This window comes from Oreochromis aureus, linkage group 17 (genome assembly GCF_013358895.1).
Source record: "Oreochromis aureus strain Israel breed Guangdong linkage group 17, ZZ_aureus, whole genome shotgun sequence".
Taxonomy (NCBI): domain Eukaryota; kingdom Metazoa; phylum Chordata; class Actinopteri; order Cichliformes; family Cichlidae; genus Oreochromis; species Oreochromis aureus.
The window spans coordinates 32,116,987-32,138,913 of NC_052958.1; the positions used below are offsets into that span (position 1 = coordinate 32,116,987).

Sequence of the window (21,927 nt, forward strand, 5' to 3'; positions counted from 1 at the left end):
TCATCATCATGTTCCTCACCTTGTGAATGATTTCAAGATACTTTTGTACACATTCAAGGCTATCCATCATCTCTCGCCTTCATACCTCTCTGACCTGGTTCAACTCACCATTCCTTCTTGGTGTCTCAGATCCTCCTCCTCTCTTTCCCTTTCCGTCCCTTCCTCCCAGCTAGCCACCATGGGGCGCAGGGCTTTCTTTTGCTCTGCCCCCCGTCTTTGGAATTCCCTTCCTCCTGAGATAAGAAACATCACTTCCCTCCCTCTTTTTAAGTCCAGACTCAAAACTCACCTATACACATTCCCCCAGCCACTGTGAACATGGAGGCAGCTGCAGTCAGTCATGGAGCACCACTGACAGAGTTCCAGTATTGCTCGTATGTCAGCTGCCTCTGCTCCTCATCTTTCTTCCACAGATGGTGTACTGTAGTTCTTACAGAGATTGAGGGCTTCGCAGTGAGCTTGTTGTTGACAAAAAAGGGAAAACAAGAAAGAGTTTAGCAAGATAAAAGATCCTTTGTGGTTCCGCTATAAAACAGCACAAAGTTTGTGTGTTCAAAACAAAGGAACATGCTCTACTGGTAATAATTCCTAGCATGCAAACAGATTGATGTGATCGGATTTGGCAATGAAAATATTGCTCTGTGTCCTTTCTTTCTATTTTCTTGGGAAAAATACATAAATGTGACAGGCATGTGAGAATTAAAGGAAAAGGCTTAACTTCCGACCCTGCAGTGAGTGGATGCAGTGGGTCTGTTAAGCTGTGGATAGTGTTTTACTTACATGGTTTACATCTACCTGTCTCCTGAGTTTGAAAGGTTATAGTAAATCAATAAAAATTAGCTTTGACTTGATCACTTTTAAGCTACCTGAGTCAGAGATGCCACCTGCCACAAGGCAAGGCAGGAAGCTGCTTGGGGCCCCAAGCCAGTGTGGGCCCCCAGTGGGCTGCCAAACTTTAAGCTTTAGCAGTGGCAATGTGCAAAATGTGCAGTGACGTGAATAAATAAAACATTCTTTAGAATACCAACTTATTTGCTTTCCCAAAACATTTTTTTCCTCAAGTTAGTGTAATAATGCAGCTAGATTGTCTATTAGCAAAAAAAAAATACTGCAAATTTGATATAAATACTTATGCCATCCCTCCATTTTCTTCCACTTACCTGCAGCTGGGTCATGGAGGCTAGCAGCCTAAGCAGAGAACCCCAGAGCTCCCTCTCTCCAGCCACCTCCTCCAGCTTATCCAAGGGATTTCCAGCATGTCCTGGGACATGCCTAGGAGGCATCCTTGTCAGATGACCGAACCACTTGGCTCGATATTATGCTCCCCTCATTTGTGAACAAGACCCTTCTCACCGTGGGCCAGTAACTTATCACTGACACAGATTGGGCACTCCAATCCTTTTCTGTAGTCAAATGGACATGTCCATCTCAAAGTGGTAATCTCTAGTGAAAACTAACTAAGAACTAGGATTTAGTTCAATGGGGTCATTGTGAAACCCAAGTAGGCTTCTAAAGCCAAGTACAAGTATAGTATATCTTACTGAGGTTTTGTATATTTGGAAAAGGCAGAATAAAAGGAAGGAGACAAGTAACATATTGTAGAACAGACCCAATAAACTTTCATTAGGATTAAATATACGGTTACATGTTTGGACCAGAAACTGACTGAAGGCAGGGAGACAATGAGAGGAGAGGAATGATTATTTAGAAGACATAAAAAAAGAGATGGCAGGGCTAGCACGTTTGACTGAATGAGAAAATGCAACGACATTAACTGCTGTGAAGTAAAATAAAGTAATTCAACATACCTCAGCCTTGTCTCCCTTCCTTAACAATGACTTCTTAGCCAGCCACCCATCGACCCAGACTAAATAATGGAGGAATAGGAGTGTCTGAGAAGGCCTCCAGAGTTTGAGAGACTCTGTCTATGCTCTGTATAAGAGCATAGACATGGCAGAGTCCAGGCTCATGACACAGCACATTTAAGGCTTGTGGGAAAAGTTACTTGGAGAAACTACACAGCATCGGACTCATTCATAGAGACCGTGTGGTCTCTGGGCCAGGAAAGACTTGTAGAGAAAGGCCAGTGTTTGGTTTACAGTGATGGTGGGCCCTTTGTCCTGGATGAGTAGGGGAGGTTTCTGCCATCACAGAGAAGTGGTGCTATTTTCACCAAGGGACTGGAGCTTAACCACCCTCAAAGTTTTTTGGACAGTTTCACAGAAAGATGAGACTTACCAGAATACGAATGATTTCCTCAGTTTTTTTGTCATCCACAGGGATTCCACTGACCTCCTTTAGTTGAATATGAATCAAGCCTGCCATAAATACACATTAAAAGTCCACAGTCATTGTGATATTCCACTATTTTAATGCGCTAATCTAAGTTAGCTACTAAATTATCGTGTCATGGTGACATCTGAGATTTGAAAAGACTGAATCTCCAAAAGTTGAATCTGTTCATCTGGACGTAGCGTAACGCTACGTCCAGATGAACAGATTCAACTTTTGGAGATTTACCTTCCTGGATGATTGAGAATGCATCAAGACGAAAAGACTGAATGTTACTGTCAGTATCTGGAAATATGCCCTATGCCTTAATGGCATTTCTACCTCTGTGCTTATAATTATGTTGAATTAGGTTGATTATGATTATGTTAAACGGCAATGACCTAAAATTACTGTAAAAGGTATTCCGATGAAAATCAATGCCTTGATAAACTGCATGCAGGATGACCTTTGTTAGGAACATGGCTAATTTATGATTACTTTACCTTAAATGGGGCAAAGTATACTCAATTTGGTCTTTATTAGAACATAGAAACTGAATATTTAACAGTTTTTCCTGAAAACCCTCTCTTGTCTGATCATTTCCTGATAACATTTAAATTTGCAATAATTGATTACACAGTAGTGAGGAGTAGTTTTCTTCACAGTAGATGTCTTTCTAAAAGTGCTGTAACCAAGTTTAAGAATATAATCCACCCACTGTTATCATCTTCAATGCCCTGTACCAACACAGAGCAGAGCAGCTACCTGAACACTACTCCAACAGAGGTCGATTATCTTGTTAATAACTTTACCTCCTCACTACGTACGACTGGTGAGTAGAACTACAACAACAACTCATAAAAGATCACTACAGTGAAATTACACAAGATGAAAAATGACAATATATGAATTTGCTATGAATTCATATTCACGTGAGCCCTTAAATGAAAGTCTTTCTCTGAGTCTGCTTCTCCTGAGCTGTAAAGGACTCAGTCTCACCTGTAGCTCCAGGTAGATGTCAGTGTGGTGCTGTGCTGCATTTCTCCTTTTGTCTCACAAAAAGCCTAAAGCCTAAATAAGTAGCAAACAACATAAATATAAATTATACATTTATATATATGAACAGAGGGATATGTTCAAAAACAACAGAAAAGCCCACATCAGAGAACATCATATTCATTGATGTGCAAAGGTATGGGTCAAAACACCCAAGTAGTAATTTTAAGTTCCAACCTGTGTCACCATTTATGACATTTAGTTTTCTATATGTGGTTACAAGTGATAATAAAGAGCCATGAAAACTCAGCCCAGATCATTCAAAGTTAAGTAAACAAGTTGTATACATGTTTGTCCTCCTCTACATCATCCCTGTCCTGAGTCTCAGTAACGCGGCTCCATTCCTGCTGCAGTAAATCACTGTGAGCGCGTCCCTCCTGCGTCTCTCTGCTGTGCGGAGCAATAATCCTGTTTCCAGTCACCCATTCCCTGCTCACACGTTCCTCTCCCGAGATCCTGAGCTCAAACCGCACGGACCACCGTCTCCTCCTCCGCTTTATCGAGCTGCCTTCACTGCGCTGCCCGGGACTCTGAATATCTCACCCTTCTCATGTTTCCTAGCACACAGCCTGAGAATGCCAACATACTGTTTATGGCTTACGCCTGTTCTGGCACCGGGGCCAGCAGAGGGGAGGAGAGGGAGGGGATGCATCACGCTGCAAAAAGTAGGCTGTCTAAATCACGAATCCACAGTGGAGTCTGAAATGTTACTCAGAGTTGTCAGCTTGTGAAAACCTCTTTTGGCTGGTATTTAGTCCTGTTTGGAACATAATACTGCAAAGCAATATTATAACTAGTCATTAATGAAGCCTAACTAATTATAATGATAAATTAGTGGACCTGAGTGCAGATTATCTTCAGTCTTTTCCAGGAAGTAAGCACAAAAACCGTGAAAGCAGAACAATAAAGCACTAATAAATCCAAATGAGCAGATTATTATTCCATTTGTCATGTGCTGCTTTGTAAAAAAACAATGCAGCACCTGTGTCATATACATGTAGTGTCATAGCTGTGCAAAGGATGTGCAAAATGTGGGGTTTTTCGAACAGCAGAAAAACTCCAAAAACTTCAACAAGGTCAGTCAACCATTAAGGTTTCATTTCTTAAACTCCTGCATGATGTAGACTGAGTCAAACCCACCGTTTGCTACAGGCACTTTACAGTGCAACACACCTGTTGTGGAGACTTGTAAGGAGTGTATCATGTTTTATCCCTGCAAGATCACACTAGGGTCCTAAATGGTCCTGTGTCAAGAGATTTTGTCCCCTTCCAGCAACCACAGCTTGTGCAAAAATACCATGAATGGCCCAGTCATATAATGGCTTTAAGGATGGTTCATTTGCTCGTGTTATCACTACACCCAAATTTCTCGCCTGGTTTGTGGTTTTTAGGTGTATAGATTGAAGTTCTCTGGTGACCTGTAATTGTTTTTCTTTAGCACACAAGACTATTACTTCAGTTTTGTTTTTGTTTAGCTGGAGAAAATTGTGGCACAACCAGTCATTCATTTCCTCAATGCATTTACCAAGAGCCTGTACAGGGCCTCGGTCTCCTGGTGACATTGTGATATATATTTGTGTGTCATCTGCGTAGCTATGATAGTTTATTTTGTTGTTCTTTATAATCTGTGCCAGTGAGAGCATGTAAATGTTAAACAGAAGGGGTCCCAAGATGGAACCTTGGGGAACTCCACATGTGATACTTGTCTGCTCAGATGTGTAGTTGCCTATTGATACAAAGTATGTCCTGTTTTCTAAGTATGTTTTGAACCAGTTTAGTACGGTTCCTGAAAGACCTGCCCAGTTCTCCAGTCGTTTGAGTAATATGTTGTGGTCAGCTGTATCAAATGCTGCACTGAGATCCAGTAAAACTAAGACTGACATTTTTCCACTGTCTGTATTCAGACATATGTCATTAAACACTTTGGTCAGAGCGGTTTCAGTGCTGTGGTTCTGTCTAAAACCTGACTGGAAGGCATCATAGCAGTTATTCTGTTTTAAGAAGTAATTGAGCTGTTGAGAAATGGCATATCAGTGACCTTACTTAAAAATGGGAGATTTGAGATCGGCCTGTAGTTGTTCATTTGTGTCTTGTCAGGATTGTCCTTTTTCAGTATAGGTTTAATTACAGCAGTTTTTAGTGGTTCTGGAAACACACCTGACATTAAAGAAAAGTTGACGATCTGTAACAGGTCTGACTCCAAAGTCTTTGAGACCTTTTTGAAAAAACTTGTTGGCAGGACATCTAAACAGCAAGAGGAGGAGTTCAGTTGACCTAAGATGTCCTCCGGGTCTTTGCTGTTAATAGGGTGAAACTGTTTGATGGTGTTTAAACAGTTTTTCGGTGGACACAGTACATATCCTGAATCTGCTGTTGATGTACCTATTGCTTGTCTAATCGTTTGGATTTTTTCTGTGAAGAATCATTGCAGGCCATGGTTGAATGAAGTTCAGCTGCCACTGACACAGGAGGGTTTGTTAGCCTGTCAACTGTAGCAAATAAGACCCGGGCATTATGACTGTTTTTGGTGATGATGTCAGAGAAGTAGGACCTCCTTGCACTCCTCAGTTGTAAATTATAATTGTGAAGTTTCTCTTTACAGATGTCATAATGAACCTGGAGGTTTGTTTTTCTCCATCTGTGCTCAGCTTTCCTACATGCTCTTTTTTCATTTTTCACCAGTGTGGAGTTTCTCCATGGAGACTTTTTCCTTCCAGAGATAACCTTCACCTTAATGGGAGCAATAGTGTCCATTACATTTAACATTTTAGCATTGAAGCTATTGGCGAGCTCATTGACTGAACCTCTGGACAGGTCAGGTGTTAATGGGAAGACCTGGTTAAAGATCTCACTACTGTATTCAGTTATACACCGTTGGAGGAGCTCAGGATCAAAGTTCCCTGCTAAAATGGAAACAAGAAAGCAAACAAATCCAGACTCATCGATCAAGGTAAAGTAGTTTATTCGAAACCAAGAGATAGAACATATCTGAAAGACAGTTCAGACAGTTCAGTGAACAGTTTCGCTATTCGAGGGGAGAGTGGAGGCATTTTGTTTTTTCTGACAATTGACACATAGGAGTGTGTCAAAAGGGGGGTATTCCAGGTTTAACATGAAATTATGGTTTCTATGATCATTTTTATGACTTTTTTGGTAAAACTTAAGCATAAATCATTATTTTCATGTTTAAGCTTTAATGATTACAATAAACTGTAAAATGCCTGTTTTCATGAGAAGCTGAGTATCACACTGGAGGGGAAACCGTGGGACGGCAGGCTGAATGAAACACATGCTTTTTGTGAAAGGAGGGAAAATGTTAGAATTGAAAATGTTTGATTTCTTTTTGATTTCTTTTACTAAAATAAGCGATTATAATCATTTTCATACACACATTGCAAATGTGCTCATGAGAGTTGGCACTCAGTCTAATTCTCTAGGTCAGAGAGTCCCGAACATGATATTCTAAACCAACTTTCAATCACTAGAAGAAGAATGGATAATAAAATTAGATTATCAAGGCTAGGCAGAGAGGTGTTTTCCTTTTCAGTCTTTTACAGAGGAAGGAGCAGACACCAGACGAGGTCACGGAGATATGAGGATCCTTCGCAGCAGAGACAGACACAGAGACTGCCAAGACAGCAATTGAGGTCAAGGGTCATGTCGTTTGGGGTCCTCCTAGTCATGAGAGGATGGATCCCATAACCACAGCAATAACCACGAAGGGGTTGGCGGAAATCTAGAAGCACCAGCCCAAGGAGGGTCTGGCTAAGAAAGGGGGACTCGGCTGAGACCCCAAAAAATATAGATCCCAGCCGGCCGGGGCAGATTAAATCCCCTGATCTATGCAACGAACTGAAGGATAGTCTAACCCCTGAGGTTTGAAGAAAAGAAGAGGAGAAGAGCGCAGAGAAGTCGCCCATCCCGGAAGATCAGTTGTTTAACTGTATAGAAGGTCAAAAGCCCCTCAGACAGAGGTTCTAGTCTGAGCACAAAGGTGGAAGCAGGAAACAACCAGAATGGGGATCAGAGGAAGCTATGGATTTGATTTGATCAACTGGTCCCTGAATGCAATTGACACCCTTTTCTCAACGAGAAGTCTGGGCTCGGGTGAGCCTGAGTGCTGAAGATATCTACCTAGTCGGAACCATGATAACAGGGTTCTTGCTGATCGGAGCTGGCTTGGCCCTGACTTATCGAAGAGTTAAGAAAGTGGAACCGGCTGTTCAAACCCCCACAAGGCTGCTCGCTGGGATTGAAACGATGGGACGAGGCGTGAGTTTCTCAAAATGGGCTCATTGAGTGCAGCATGGATAAGATCTTGGAGAAGCTTACGGCTGCCGTGAATACTCAGAATAAGATCTCTGAGTGCAAACTGGATTACATCTTGGAGGGGCTCGCTCGGAATAACACCTCTGAGCGCAAATTGGATGACATCTTGGAGAAGCTCACTGCGGTCGTGAGTTCTCAGAATCGGCTCTTTGAGCACAAGAATGACAACATCACGGAGCGTAAGTTTGATAACATCATGGAGAAGCTCACGGCTCTCCAACGGGAGATTGAGAGACCAGTGTTGGACTGTTAGAACAGCTTTGAAATTCATATGAGTTGTTTGCACTAAAGTAAAAACCACCATCACTTCACGCGGATACCCTTTCGGCGTCAGCTGCGGTCTCAAGGCTGGAGCTGAACAACAACACCCTGATAACGGACTGTGTTTAGACTGTTCTTCCCATTCTATGCAAGGCCACCTGGGTTGGCTGGAAGACTGTTTACTTAGCCTGGCAGGGCCTTCGACGCTTATTCCCCTCCGATGCTGACGGTGGATCAAGGAGACCAGCGCTTATGCTGCAGGTCCGGATGCACTGTCTACATTGGTTGTCTCTCACCCTTTACCACCCCTGTTGCTTGTCATGTGTTTCTTTGGTGTATTAAGAGTTTTTTCATGTGCTATGTGCAGAGGTGTTTTTTTTCTGTTCTCAAACTGATCTCCCTGTTGGAGCTCAGTCTGGGGGGAGTTATTTTTTTTCTCCTTATCTTTCCTCATGTTGTGCATTTTCCATTGTTATACTTCTCTGACCTGTCTTCCCCATGTGATGTTTATGTGTAATGTATGTATGGTCGGAGGGTAAGATGGCGCCGCCATTGCGTGCAATAGGTCGGCAGCCTTACATGAAATTTCCCCTTGTGGGACTAATAAAGGTATCTTATTATCTTCTTCTTCTTATTATTATCTTAATGGGAGATCTCAGAATTAGCTTTAGTAGTAGCCTGTGATTTTTATGTTATGACAATTGTGCAAACACAGCAGTCATCCCATATATGGCCCACCCGTTAAAGGGGCCCAGAGAGGGAAAAGAAGCATAGAGAACTGACACCTAGTGGGTAAAAAGGGTGTGTGTGTGTAATGTTTGGAGACATGTGCTGCACTTTCATTCTCAACATGTAACTAGAGCCCTGGGAAGATTCAGAACACCATTTAAGAAAATTGATTAATGCATGAATATTTGGAATTCATAATCCGTTGGAGGAGTGGATGATTTCTGTCCTTGGGCAATGAAAGGGATGTATTAGGTCCATTAGGGTTTCCTTATTTGCTTTTACAGCTAGTTGGGTAATTGGTGTGCCTTCTGTCCGAGGATTATTGGTAAGGTTGGTTAACGGGGCTGTTGGGGATCTAATACCAAAGCAGACAACATGATGATGCTTGATGACTTTTAATAGTGTTGATCTGCCATGGGGGCAGATCAAAGGAGGGACCTGTTGGGATTAAATAATTTGCAGTGCCTCACTAATGCTATGCTTTTTTTTATTAATAAGTGTTATAAAGTCATATAGTGTAGTATTAAGTGGACACAGCCCTGAAAAATAAAGGCATGAGACCATGTGTCCTTGGGAGTAGAAAGCTGTAGACTCTCACCCACGCTTGCCTGGGAAAATGTAGATAACAGGGGACCATCTCTAGTGGAAAGTTACTGAGACACTGTTGTTTAGACTAGAACGAGAGAGCTTCTCGTTCTAACGTGTCATGCAGGATGCATCTCCCTTCTAGAAGTAATGTGAAAGAGAAATAAAGTGTTAAATTGTCTACTGAGCAGTGTTTTGTCTTCCATCGGATGCCTCTGAGGAATCAAAAGAACTCGGTGAAGTGTTGATATTTACACAATTAAATGGTCCAAACTAAATGTGATAAGCCTGGAAAAACCACCTTTTGCTGCAATTACAGCTGCCAGTCTTTTAGGGTCTGTCTCTACCAGCTTTGCACATCTACAGACTGAAATCCTTGCTCCTTCTTCTTTGCAAAAAACAGCTCCAGTTCAGTCAGATTAGATGGACAGCGTTTGTGAACAGCAGTTTTCAGATCTTGCCACAGATTCTCGATTGGATTTAGATCTGGACTTTGACTGGGCCATTCTAACACATGGATATGTTTTTTTAAACCATTCCATTGTTGCCCTGGCTTTATGTTTAGGGTCGTTGTCCTGCTGGAAGGTGAACCTCCGCCCCAGTCTCAAGTCTTTTGCAGACTCCAAGAGGTTTTCTTCCAAGATTGCCCTGTATTTGGCTCCATCCATCTTCTCATCAACTCTGACCAGCTTCCCTGTCCCTGCTGAAGAGAAGCACCCCCAGAGCATGATGCTGCCACCACCATATTTGACAGTGGGGATGGTGTGTTCAGAGTGATGTGCAGTGTTAGTTTTCTGCCAGCGTTTTGCATTTTGGCCAAAAAGTTCCATTTTGGTCTCATCTGACCAGAGCACCTTCTTCCACATGTTTGCTGTGTCTCCCACATGGCTTATGGCAAACTGCAAACGGGACTTCTTATGGTTTTCTGTTAACAATGGCTTTCTTCTTGCCACTCTTCCATAAAGGCCAACTTTGTGCAGTGCACGACTAATAGTTGTCCTATGGACAGATTCCCCCACCTGAGCTGTAGATCTCTGCAGCTCGTCCAGAGTCACCATGGGCCTCTTGGCTGCATTTCTGATCAACGCTCTCCTTGTTCGGCCTGTGAATTTAGATGGACGGCCTTGTCTTGGTAGGTTTACAGTTGTGCCATACTCCTTCCATTTCTGAATGATTGCTTGAACAGTGCTCTGTGGGATGTTCAAGGCTTGGGAGATCTTTTTGTAGCCTAAGCCTGCTTTAAATTTCTCAATAACTTTATCCCTGACCTGTCTGGTGTCTAAATCCAATTGAGAATCTGTGGCAAGATCCGAAAACTGCTGTTCAAACACTGTCCATCTAATCTGACTGAGCTGGAGCTGTTTTGCAAAGAAGAATGAGCAAGGATTTCAGTCTCTAGATGTGCAAAGCTGGTAGAGACATACCCTAAAAGACTGGCAGCTGTAATTGCAGCTAAAGGTGGTTCTACAAAGTATTGACTCAGGGGGCTGAATAATTACGCACACCCCACTTTTCAGTTATTTATTTGTAAAAAATGTTTGGAAACATGTATGATTTTTGTTCCACTTCTCACGTGTACACCACTTTGTATTGGTCTTTCACGTGGGATTCCAATAAAATTGATTCATGTTTGTGGCTGTAATGTGACAAAATGTGGAAAAGTTCAAGGGGGCTGAATACTTTTGCAAGTCACTGTATCTATCTATCTATCTATCTATCTATCTATCTATCTATCTATCTATCTATCTATCTATCTACTTTCAAACCATTAAACTGGGCTCTGACAAACAACACGAGTAACTGATGCTTAAATTATTGTCTGTGCTAAGGCTCAATTTAGCAGGAATCTACACTGGTCCAACATATGTATTCTCCTTGCTAACCACACAACTTAGCATAACCTTGTTCAAATATTGGCACACAACAACAACACAGAAATGTCCAAAATGCTGAACTACAGGTTTAAAGGTGGTAGTCCATAAACCACTGGGTTTAGACACAGTGGTTACAGCATATCATAAGTTTATATGTTTTCTATGCTTTTAACATGCCAATGAATATAATGTTATTCTGTCCATAGTTGCTGCTCTGTCCTCTGAGCTACAGCCACCCCAACTGTGTGCCTCTGGAGCTAGTAGCATGCTGAGAGAAGATTTTCAGCTGGGAAATCAGGATATTTACTCAGTCTGGCAAAGGCACTGCAGAACTCTTTGATTTACAGGATAAATATGTGCTTCACTTCACAGAAACAGTAGACACACAAGACGCAGTTTTAAGTCACAGACATCTAAAGAAATATGTACCTCTGCATTCTCGATACATGCACAAAGAGCCCAAGCAGCACTAGACTGAACCTCTGCACTGGGGTTTTTTAGCAGTGACCACACCAGACGGATTCCATCAAGCTGGTCGACAATTCTGAAGAAAGAGAAAGACATGAAAGTGTTGTGAGAAAGGAGGGAATGAAAGAAAAGAATGAACAAGCAAATAAACAAATGTAACACATTTTGCCCACTGTGTGAAACTCCCCACAGTAACTGGCTATATTTTATCATACTAACAATTTTTTTATTGGGCTTTTGATTCAAGCACATGTAATGGGTTCATTGTTAGTTAGCATTAACAGATAACTAACAACGTGAATTCTGACATTACGTTGCATTTAGGTTAACACTGGGAATTAAACCACAACCAGATTTAACACAGCAGGTACAATAAACAAAGTGTTATAACCTGTCATTAAGCCGGGCATAAAAGGGTAACCTACCTGCATAATGACAAATTTAAAAAACAGGAGATTTCTTGAAGCATCAATGCATGACCAGTAATTATACTGTGTTTGTATCCTAGACTTGATGTCATTCTTTTGTAAAACTGTATGACCGTATTGTCGAGAATATGTGAGTGTGTGAATGTATGAGTCAGACACATCATGTGATGTGTCTGCTCCCACTAGATTAACCAAGACTTCTTCGGGCTGATCAGTTAGCAGACTAACCAAGATTTCCAAGGCTTTGTACTCCTGAAACCTTTAAGAAAAGAAGACAAAACTGGGGTTGTATGATATTAACTAATCACTTCATATAATTTAGCAATTAATTATATTAACCAAAGAATGTAAAACAACACTAAGTGTTTACTAGGTTGTGCTAGACTGGGAACTGTAAACATTTGTGCCATCATTGGCAGCAAAAATGTTCACAGATGAAAAGTCAGGGGATAAATAAAGTACTTCTTATCTCACTTTTTAATCCATTCAGTAGTCTGAACCATGTCTGGAACACAGTGTGAAGTGGTTTAAACAACAGACTGACAACTATCACTATGTCAAGAACCCCATGCTGGGTACGCTATTCTAACTTATTTAACATGGCCTTAGTTGCTGTGCATCTGCAAGCCACACTGCAACCCACCTATACTCCTCTTCTCCTTTCATGCCATTTCTGACTAAATCCAGCATGAAATACTAGGAAAATACATCCATATCCACAATGGGAAGATAACCAGGTCAACAATGAATGCAAAATGTCAACAGCTAGCACACTGTGTAGCTCCAGTTTTGTAAATGTCATAGAAAAGAAGAAAACATCTGTTGTTTGCAGTGGGCCACAGGATCTGTTTCGTTTGACCATAAACTTAACGAAAGAAAACAGAAGAAAACAGACTCTGCCTCTCAATATTGCTGGAACAAAACATATTCCAAAGAGATTTTCATCATATTACGCCACTCAGACTTTGATTCTACCCAGTTATATCCCTGTAACAATAACAGCCTTTCCTTTTTGACAGTAATGGCTCTGTCACTTCATTACAAGCTTCTGCCTGACCTAGACATTTTAAGTGATTCAAATAAGCCTGAGAGAGTATAAAAAAACAGATCCACTTACACATTCAAGTGGGCATTAAAAACATTTGCAGTGTATCACACTGGTTTCCTCCCAAAGCAGTGGCCAATTTCACCTTCATTCATATCCAACTGTGCATGTCACCCACAAAACAAAATATCACACAATACACACAGGAACCAAACCACAAAATGAGAGAACTCTGTCAACCTTTGTGACAAGTTAAAGTTAGAGTGAGGACAGCCAAAGTGTTTTTTTAGTGTTTGTAGTGTCACTAAATGTGCTTTACATAAGATTAATGGCATCATTACGTCTCCCGTGGAGGTTATGTATTTGGAAGTGTTTGTGCGTGTGTACATGCATGCATGTCATTCTTTCTGTAAACACAGTAGCTAAAAATTGTTTTTATAATCCCGATAAAAATGTCCAAAGGTGTAGAGTGCGGTCATGTTTACCATTAAAGTTTGGCTAACATCCTCCAAGGTCTCGAAGGTTGAGTTGATGATTTATTGGTCAAAAATTGGTAAAAAGCTTCAAGTGTAGTGTGTATTGTCAACATACAGAAAGTACCGTACAAAGACCTATTTAAATCTATCTTCCTTACTGCCATTGTTTGTATTTATAACATCATATAAGGGATTCTAAATATCACATTACTTTGGACCTCTCACCTCTCTTTCAGGGTCAAATATTCATAAAATGTCTTTTATCTTGTAAACTGCTTAAAATTCTACTGCCATTGTTTGTAGTGGAAACATTTAGGAAGTCATACTGGTATATGGGAATTCTAAATATTACTTTATAGTTTACATCCAAATAACATGTAACATTTGACCTCTGACCTCACTTTTAAAGAACAAAGAAAACCATATGATTATATACAAGTTACAATATTATTTCCTTGAAAGTAAGTCTCTGCCCAGACAGTAAGCTGCCTTGGCTGAGGTTTGCACTGTCTGATCGCTTCTTCTGTTAGTATTATTATTATTATTATTATTATTATTATTATTATTATTATCAGTAGCAGGATAACTGTTTTATAGTGTGACAATTCATTAAGTAATGCAGAGACCATGTACTGACGCAGGATGCATTCTATATCCACCGCTGCTACTCATGTGTTCACAGACTGCTGTTAACACCATCATCCTGGCAAACATATGGTCCAAAAGGCATGGGCATGTGTGGATGACTCAGTGTTTTACTGCTATCAACTTATTTCATCAAGTGAATTATCAAAGTCATACTAATCTGTTACATCTAATAACAAACACAAAATGTATCTAACAAGCTATGACTACAGTGTTCTCTGTATCTCTTTTATATTCTGTTTTAAAATCTGTGTGTGTTAATGAGTGGTACTGCTGTGCTTTCTGAGGTATTCATACTTAGTTACATTCTCCTGGCTTATGGAACACTTCCATATTGCCCCGGTAGCAGCAGCCAGAAGTTGCTTGTTGTCTGCTTTGTGCAGCAGTGAGACCAGTGGCTGCAGAGCTTTATACTTGCGCACCAGGTCACGGGTTTGCTTGTCCTCTGCACACTGCAGAGCAAAAGAGAGAAGTGAGAGCTATGTTAATATTGTTATAGAACTCTTTTAGTCAACATCCTTTATTCTCCAATGGATCCAAGACACAGACAAGGAACAAGGTACCTTAAAGATAGCACGGGCACGGTGCATTTGTAGCTCATCGTTGTCACTGCTTAGGTTTCTGACCAAATCTTTGATCATGCCTAAAGTCTGAATGTCAGTCCTGTAGCTCTCCTGTAGTGACACAAGAATAAACAGATCACATAACCATGAATGAATCCATTGGGCTGAAGTTTTGAACTTTATCTTGACTTTTATTATCATTTCTCAGTTCAGTCAAGCCCCCTGCCACTCAAAAATATATTTGTTAATCTTATATCACTGGTTGTTTTACCTTCACTGTCCAGACTGTTAGATGTGTAGCATCTAACAGAAGAACAGTGCACTAGCATAATGAAATAATAATAGTTATAAGCCAGTTTGGCACCAAAAGATACCTCATTCACAGTCTTTTCCTTTTTTGTTGATAGTTCTTGAACTGCAGAATCCTGCTGGTAAGAGGGAAAGCGAGAAGCTGAAGAATGAGTGTAAATACCTCTTTCAATTTGCAACAAAGCTGGTAAAATTTGACTGTAAAGTGCTTTTTAATCTGACTGTAAATTTCTCAAATTCTTGCTTATGTAAAAAAAAAGCTATTCTGATTAAACTGATTAGCATTTCTTTGACTTCTTGTCAATCAGTGTGCTGTATTTTCCATCCATTGCCCCCTTTTTTACGTTCTGAAGGTACTTGGCTATGGCAGGCCTTCACTTCACCTCAGTTCCCACTGGCCTGTGGTATAACCAGATACTTGTAGTTGTACTTTTTATCTGCTATTCTGTCTTCTAGCAAGTTCGGATCACCTTCCCTCTCTTTGCAGCTATTCGCCTACACTTTCCCAGTCTGAATGACATCTTCATATCCTCGCTGATGATCCTGGTGAGTTGAACCGGTGATGTAATGTTCACTCACTGATGGGATTTTGCCAGTGAGCTGGTTGACTCCTGCTCTTGGTTGAGTGGCTACTTGAGGTTGGCCACAATCTTTTTCCTCCGATAAAGATTAGATCCTTTGTCCCTGCAGGTGACTGGGCATCATCTAGTTCAGTTCCAGTGCTCTCTTTTACTACAGTTGGCTGATTATGTCCATCCTGCTCACTACTGTTTCCACTGTGCAATAGCCTCTTGATCTCCAGCTTCGTCTTTTAATGATGTCATTGCAATGAGCTGCCAGGTGCTTCTTGGGCAGTGTGGAAGTTGGCTTTGTATTCATCCATAGCTCCCACAAGTGTTAAAGATAATTGATCTCTTACTGCATTGGCTGGAATAGTAGCTTCCCATCAGTTCTGTGTTGTCAGTCCTTGTCCGTGTATAAGGCATACATGGACAAGTAGTAGTTCCAGTAGTCCACTTATCATCAGTATATCCTGGCAGATATAGATGGGTAGTATTGCACTATTGCAAAAAATTCACATTCATTCACTCAGCTTAAATGGCTGAGAGTAGTACAACATGCTAATATAAACTGGGAGTTGGTGCAGACTATTGACTGATTAGCAAAGTCTAATAAAAAGTTAAAAAAAAAAAAAAAAAAAACTGGATCTGACAAACTAAGGGACACTGCAGGTTCATATACTAACAACTGCTCAATCACTGAAGTCATGTCCAGAAGCATACTCTGCTTTGCTGTCTATTTGGTCTCTGACAAAATGTATTAGCCTAGATTACAGAATCCCAGCTCTGTGTACAAATATGAATCACACAGCATCAGGCATAAAATCACAGGATTAGAGAGAAGGTGCTAGTTCATAAGACAAAGAGGCATTGGAGAACCCAAACACTTTTGCTTTGAGAGTTACAGTTCACAGCAAAAAAAAGACATGCCTTAATCTGTTTATGTTACTTGCTATTATTCTACTCTACCTGGTTTATTTTCTCAGCAAAATGTGGAGCTCTGCTCTTCAGAAGTGTTAGCAGGTCTTCATAAGTATCACTTGTTCGCTCATATCCATTCTCCTCCCCCTCCTGTTTTATGCCCTGTGAAAACAAACTCAAATTAACTTTGTTTTTCAATTCCAAAACCCACAATTTATTGTGGCTCACATGTCAGCTGTTGTTAGTTGAGGTTACAGTTGAGCTGAGGTTAGAACGTATCTGAAAGCTTGTGTGAAAATATGATTATGTTTTAAGTCAAATTTACATAGAAATATAAAAGATCACAATGTGGACCGCAGTGCCTTTCACTCCTAGTCTTACCCCATTAAGAAAAATCCCAGCAGTGCTGCAGGTAATGTAAAGGGTTTCAGTGTCACAGGGCTCAATCACAAGGTAGCAAATGTCACCCTGCACCTGTCTCCACAGGGGGGCACGATAGCCATTTGAAAATTCAAAGTCTAAAAACAAAAAGAAGAGAGCCAACTTAATAGCCTTGGAAAAGGTTAAAGGTACATTCAGTTGATTTTTGAAAAATGCACCACACAAAAATACTGAAAAAGGAAATTGTTGCCTAATATGCATGTAGTGTACAAACTCAAAAAACACATTTCTCTTAAAAGTCAAGATATGCAAATGTGAACAAATCAACTTGTTAGAGATATTCATCTCCACTTGAAAAAAACAACAACCCCACAAAACAAGAAAACTGCACCAAACACCACAATAATTCACAGCAAGGCCAAATTAATAAGTCTTCTCATCAGGTATTGATGCTTCTTTCCTATGTGACACAAAAATAGGAGACAGATGTTTGTTTTGTTAACTATTAAAGCACCCATGCCCAGAAAAATGGGGGCAAAAGGGAGGAGATCGCGTTTAATCGGTTATAACAAGAGGTCAGAAATATAAGTGCCAACATGAGTAGTGTCCACAGAAACCTCTGAATCTCAGCAAAAAAATCATGTAAACCATTTCTACAACCACCAAACAAGTGGGACAGTCTAAATTTCATGTTTTTGATGTTCCCTACAGTGGCCAATCTACTGACATCTAACGGTGAAGCACAGCATGATATCATTTCACAACAGGTTTGTATCCATAAAAGGAAGAAAACAAAGGATGAAGGTGTGTCTGGTCTGCTGGAGAGAGGACATAATACTCCATGAACAGGTCTAAGGCACACGTTGAGCTATAGTTATACTTGCAATATAAATCGCATTTGAATAGAGGTTTTTTGGGGTTTTTTTGCAGAATAGAATAAAATGTGTCATCATGTGAGCATGCTGCTAAATGCAATGCAATGAAGTAAAATACCTGAGCTGAAAAACGGCTTTGTAAATTGAAATCTGTCTCTCATGTCTTTGAGAGCAGCAGAACACAGCTTTTATGCAGCATTAGTGTTAACAGTGATTGCTTTCCTCGTATTCCAGTGAAATGTGGAACTGATTCAAACCTGATTTGTATCGCAGCGACTTCAACAGCACTTTATCTCCCCCACCGCAGAACACTTGAAGGATTTCCACTTCATTCTTCACTGCTTTGGGGTTCAGCCTTACTAGTCTTTTGTGAATATTAAGGAAAACAAAACAATAATTCATTAGTGGTTACTTTTTTCCAATATGCTTCCTAGTCCAATCAGATAGGCTGTTTCAAATGTGCTTGAACATGTGTAAATGGAAATATTGTGGAGGATTGATGGAATACAAAAAAGCACCCAATCTGATATGTCTTTAAGAAGCTTGTCAAGGATCTGTTTGTCCATGTCTTGCAACAACTGAAACAGTTTGACCTTGACCCCCAAGTCCTTAGACAGGCCTTCCTCCTTCATCCTGTCTACCACACTTACTGCATCGTCATGGGCTTCTATCGCCAGGTCAGAGGCAAAGCTCCTACCAAGAATCTTAACCAGGGTCTCTCTGTTTTCTGAACAGCAAAAGAGGGGAGGTTTAGCGACTCAAATTCAAATGCTATGAGATGGATTCATTCTGCACTGGCTTTGACTGTACTTTGTTTCTTTTCCAAACTAAGCTAATATCATCTCTCCATAACAAATCCACTGGCAGTATGAAATAAGTGTTACTATATTCATCATGTGTCCATCTGTTACAGAAATATATATTAGTCCATCTCTTGTTGACAGTGGCCCTAAAGTAAATGCATATCTGTAAAGAATTACCAATTGCAGCATAATTGGACGGCTGTACAGAGTAGCAAGGAGGACAAACACATTAAGTGTGCGGGTTATGGAGAAATGCTGGTGGTTGGACTGCTTGGGACACAAATTGGACTCAAATTTACCTTCTTGACATGCCCGAACCTCCGCCAGCTTCTTATCATCTGCCAGATGAAGCAGTTTAGAGAGCTAGCTGAAGCTGCGTACATAAACAGTCGGTCGACAGAGCTGCAACAGTGGATGACCCTCACTATCTCTTTCGTGGGACTGAACATCTGAGTCACTGAGTAGGAAATAAAACAAAAAAGAAACTTTAATTGCCCAAAATGCTTAATGGAGGCCTGAGTCTTTGTTTTTGTACTTTTCCAGGTCCATACTGTGAGACACAAAGGAAACAACACACTTAAAGTAGAGCAGACATTCTGATGAAATACAGTGGAACGTTCTCAATCTTACTGAAGCTGAAAAACAAATAATTACGGTCCACATACAGCTTTGAGTATGTCTAAGGTAAAAAATATTTGGACACCATGGCAACAGCAAATCCTGCACAGACACATAATACTGAGAGCCAGCCAGCTGCCCGCCTCATGATTAGACCAACCTGATGCCGTAGTCTGTTTTAAAATCAGATGCCACTAAAGCGGTACTCCACTGGAGGGGCTCCTCAAACACATGTTCAGCTTCCGGCGGGTATTGGGAACTAAAGTGCTCCACAAAGTGCAGGACTTCTTTCAACAAGGACTCATTTATTGGTGTGGACGCCAGCTTGGCAGTACTGGGGCTGACCATGGGCAACCCTGGTCAATGATATCCCCATCGCTGGATGATTGAACATGCATCAAGACATAGCTGCCATAACAGAGGTGTGGGTAGTGGGTAAAGCTTCTTCAGATTTTAGATCTGTAGAGAGGTTGCATCCTTTTTGACCCTAGGACAAAACGCGTGTACAGGATGTGAAGACAACAGGAGGGCTAGAGTGTCTTCCTAAAAAGTTGCAAAGCACTGGACCACTTGTGATATTAACAATTTAAGAGAAAATTTGGTCAAATACACTTACTTAGCACCTCCTAAACCCATCACTGTGCAAGCTTTAGACAGCCTGGAGGTGCTGGTGCCAGTACCCAGTACATTTCTGCATATTAAAAATGAGTCACTGACCTTGGTTGCTTTTGGAGGGGAAAAACATATTTGCCCATTCATTCACTCCTGCGTTTAGCCTTGGGAGCATGGAGGGTTAGTGCCACATTACTGTATGCAAAAACAGCCTTTTTGTCTCCCCGTTTACTCTATTATCCTAATTATTACGCAGGAATGAGTGAAAGACATCAGCAGCAGTGTGTGGACTAACTGATTAAGTGCCATTACCTTCTCCTCCTCTTCCCCCACCTTACTGCGTCCCTATCCGCCCAACACCATTAACTCTCCTTTGCTCTGCTCTACTCTCAAAGGGAGCACCGTGAAAGGGACAAAATGTTTGGGTTAAGTCAACCTGATTTTGATCTGTAAAGGGTTTCTTTGGAGCATCATCAAGCGCAGGCCGGCTAAATCCTCTTCTTAAGAGCCCCCCTTTTACCACCTCCACTGACTCCACCTGTTCATGACCTCTATTCACAACTTATGCAACATTTTGCTAAGGAGAAGTAGGGATTGTGCTAGTTAACAGAATGTTGCTTTCATTCTTTGCTTGGATAAAAACATGTATGAATTCATTTGGGGACATAGCGATTACAAGTTTTGTCGTATTTTCTTTAATAAAAACATGCAGCAGTTATCAAGAATAATGTAAATTCATACAATGAGCCACTTAAACAGTATCATTTACAGGTAGACATTAAAAAGGAATTTTCTGTACAAATGTCACTTTGATCTGTAAGACGGGCAGCAGGCTGGTGGGGAGGTAGAAAAACAGAATAAACTAATAAAAAGACAAAAAAATGTTGGGACAAAGTAAAGCAGACAAGAGTGTTAAAGACTTTTAAATCATATTACATCATCATTTTTTTTGTATTCCATCTAGTGTAGTGAGGTCTGTGTGTAAAGCTGGCGTCTCTGAGTCTGTGTCTTTGCGTGTGTGAGTTTCCCGTTTTACTTTGAAGGTCCGTGTCTGATGTCAGTGTGTTCAGATTACGTTTCCCCTGTCTCGTCAGGTCTGATTTCTCCCAGGTGTTTTCCCCTCCTGTCTCCCATCCCTTGATTACTGCTGTGAGTATTTAAGCCCTGTGTGTTCTCCTGCCTGTTGCTGGTTCGTCTGTGTTATCTCCCTCTGTCTTCCTGCGTGGTTCCCGTGCATCTGTTTACGTCTTCCTGCATCTCCGTTTATGTCTCACGGTTTTGAGTAGTAATGGACAAATGAAGCTTTCTGAAGCTTGTATTGAAAAACGGTTCATTACTTGAAGCTTTTCAACACAGTTCTCTCTGGTGACATCTGGTGGTCAAAAATATGAAGAGCAGCTTGAATCTACAAAATAAAACGAGCTGCTTCATTTATGATTGCCCACTCTACAGAGTGGAATTCTGTTTGATATTGGGCCACCTTTGTGTTGCTTTGAATATGCATTTTTTGGGGTGAAAAAATTGTTGTTTATTTATTTAATAAATAATTTTCAATCAAATAAATCAATCAACTTTCAATTAATTAACTTTCCTTTTTAAACATGCTATGGTGTGGTCTTTCTTTACTTGTGACTTCTTAATATTGGTAAATACAACAATTGAAAAATACATATAATATACATATAATAATGTACAACACATTATGGAGTATGCTTCTGCTGTGAGGTCCTGCCTCCATGTACTTATACAGTTAATCACTGGACAGCTGGACAGGTATGTTTATAAATAATATCATAATCGGCCAATTTTCTTATACATATTTTTGACCTGTGGGTAGAATTGATTGTGAACTGGAAAGGGAATGCTTATGTACTTGCAAATTAAAAACATGATGCATTTAAGGTAACCCTTTTTCATTTTTATTTAAAAAGAGATTTTGTTCCTCTGTGCGATGGCCGAGTCTGTTTCTTTTCGTGGAGATAATTTCTCCTGCTTTAAAGAAAATCCCGTCACATGGAACAGAAGAGGCTGGAGTGCACAGAAACTGGTAGAGAAGCAGGTATACGGTCTTACTGGGTCCCACAAACTATCAGCTAAAAAGAATAAACAAGTTAAATT

General features: G+C 40.6%; 1 pseudogene; it reads right to left on the bottom strand.

Annotated features, from left to right (window-relative positions):
- Window positions 1-487: 487 nt before the first annotated feature.
- LOC116334347 lies at window positions 488-19,573 on the bottom strand (annotated as a pseudogene).
- Window positions 19,574-21,927: the final 2,354 nt, after the last annotated feature.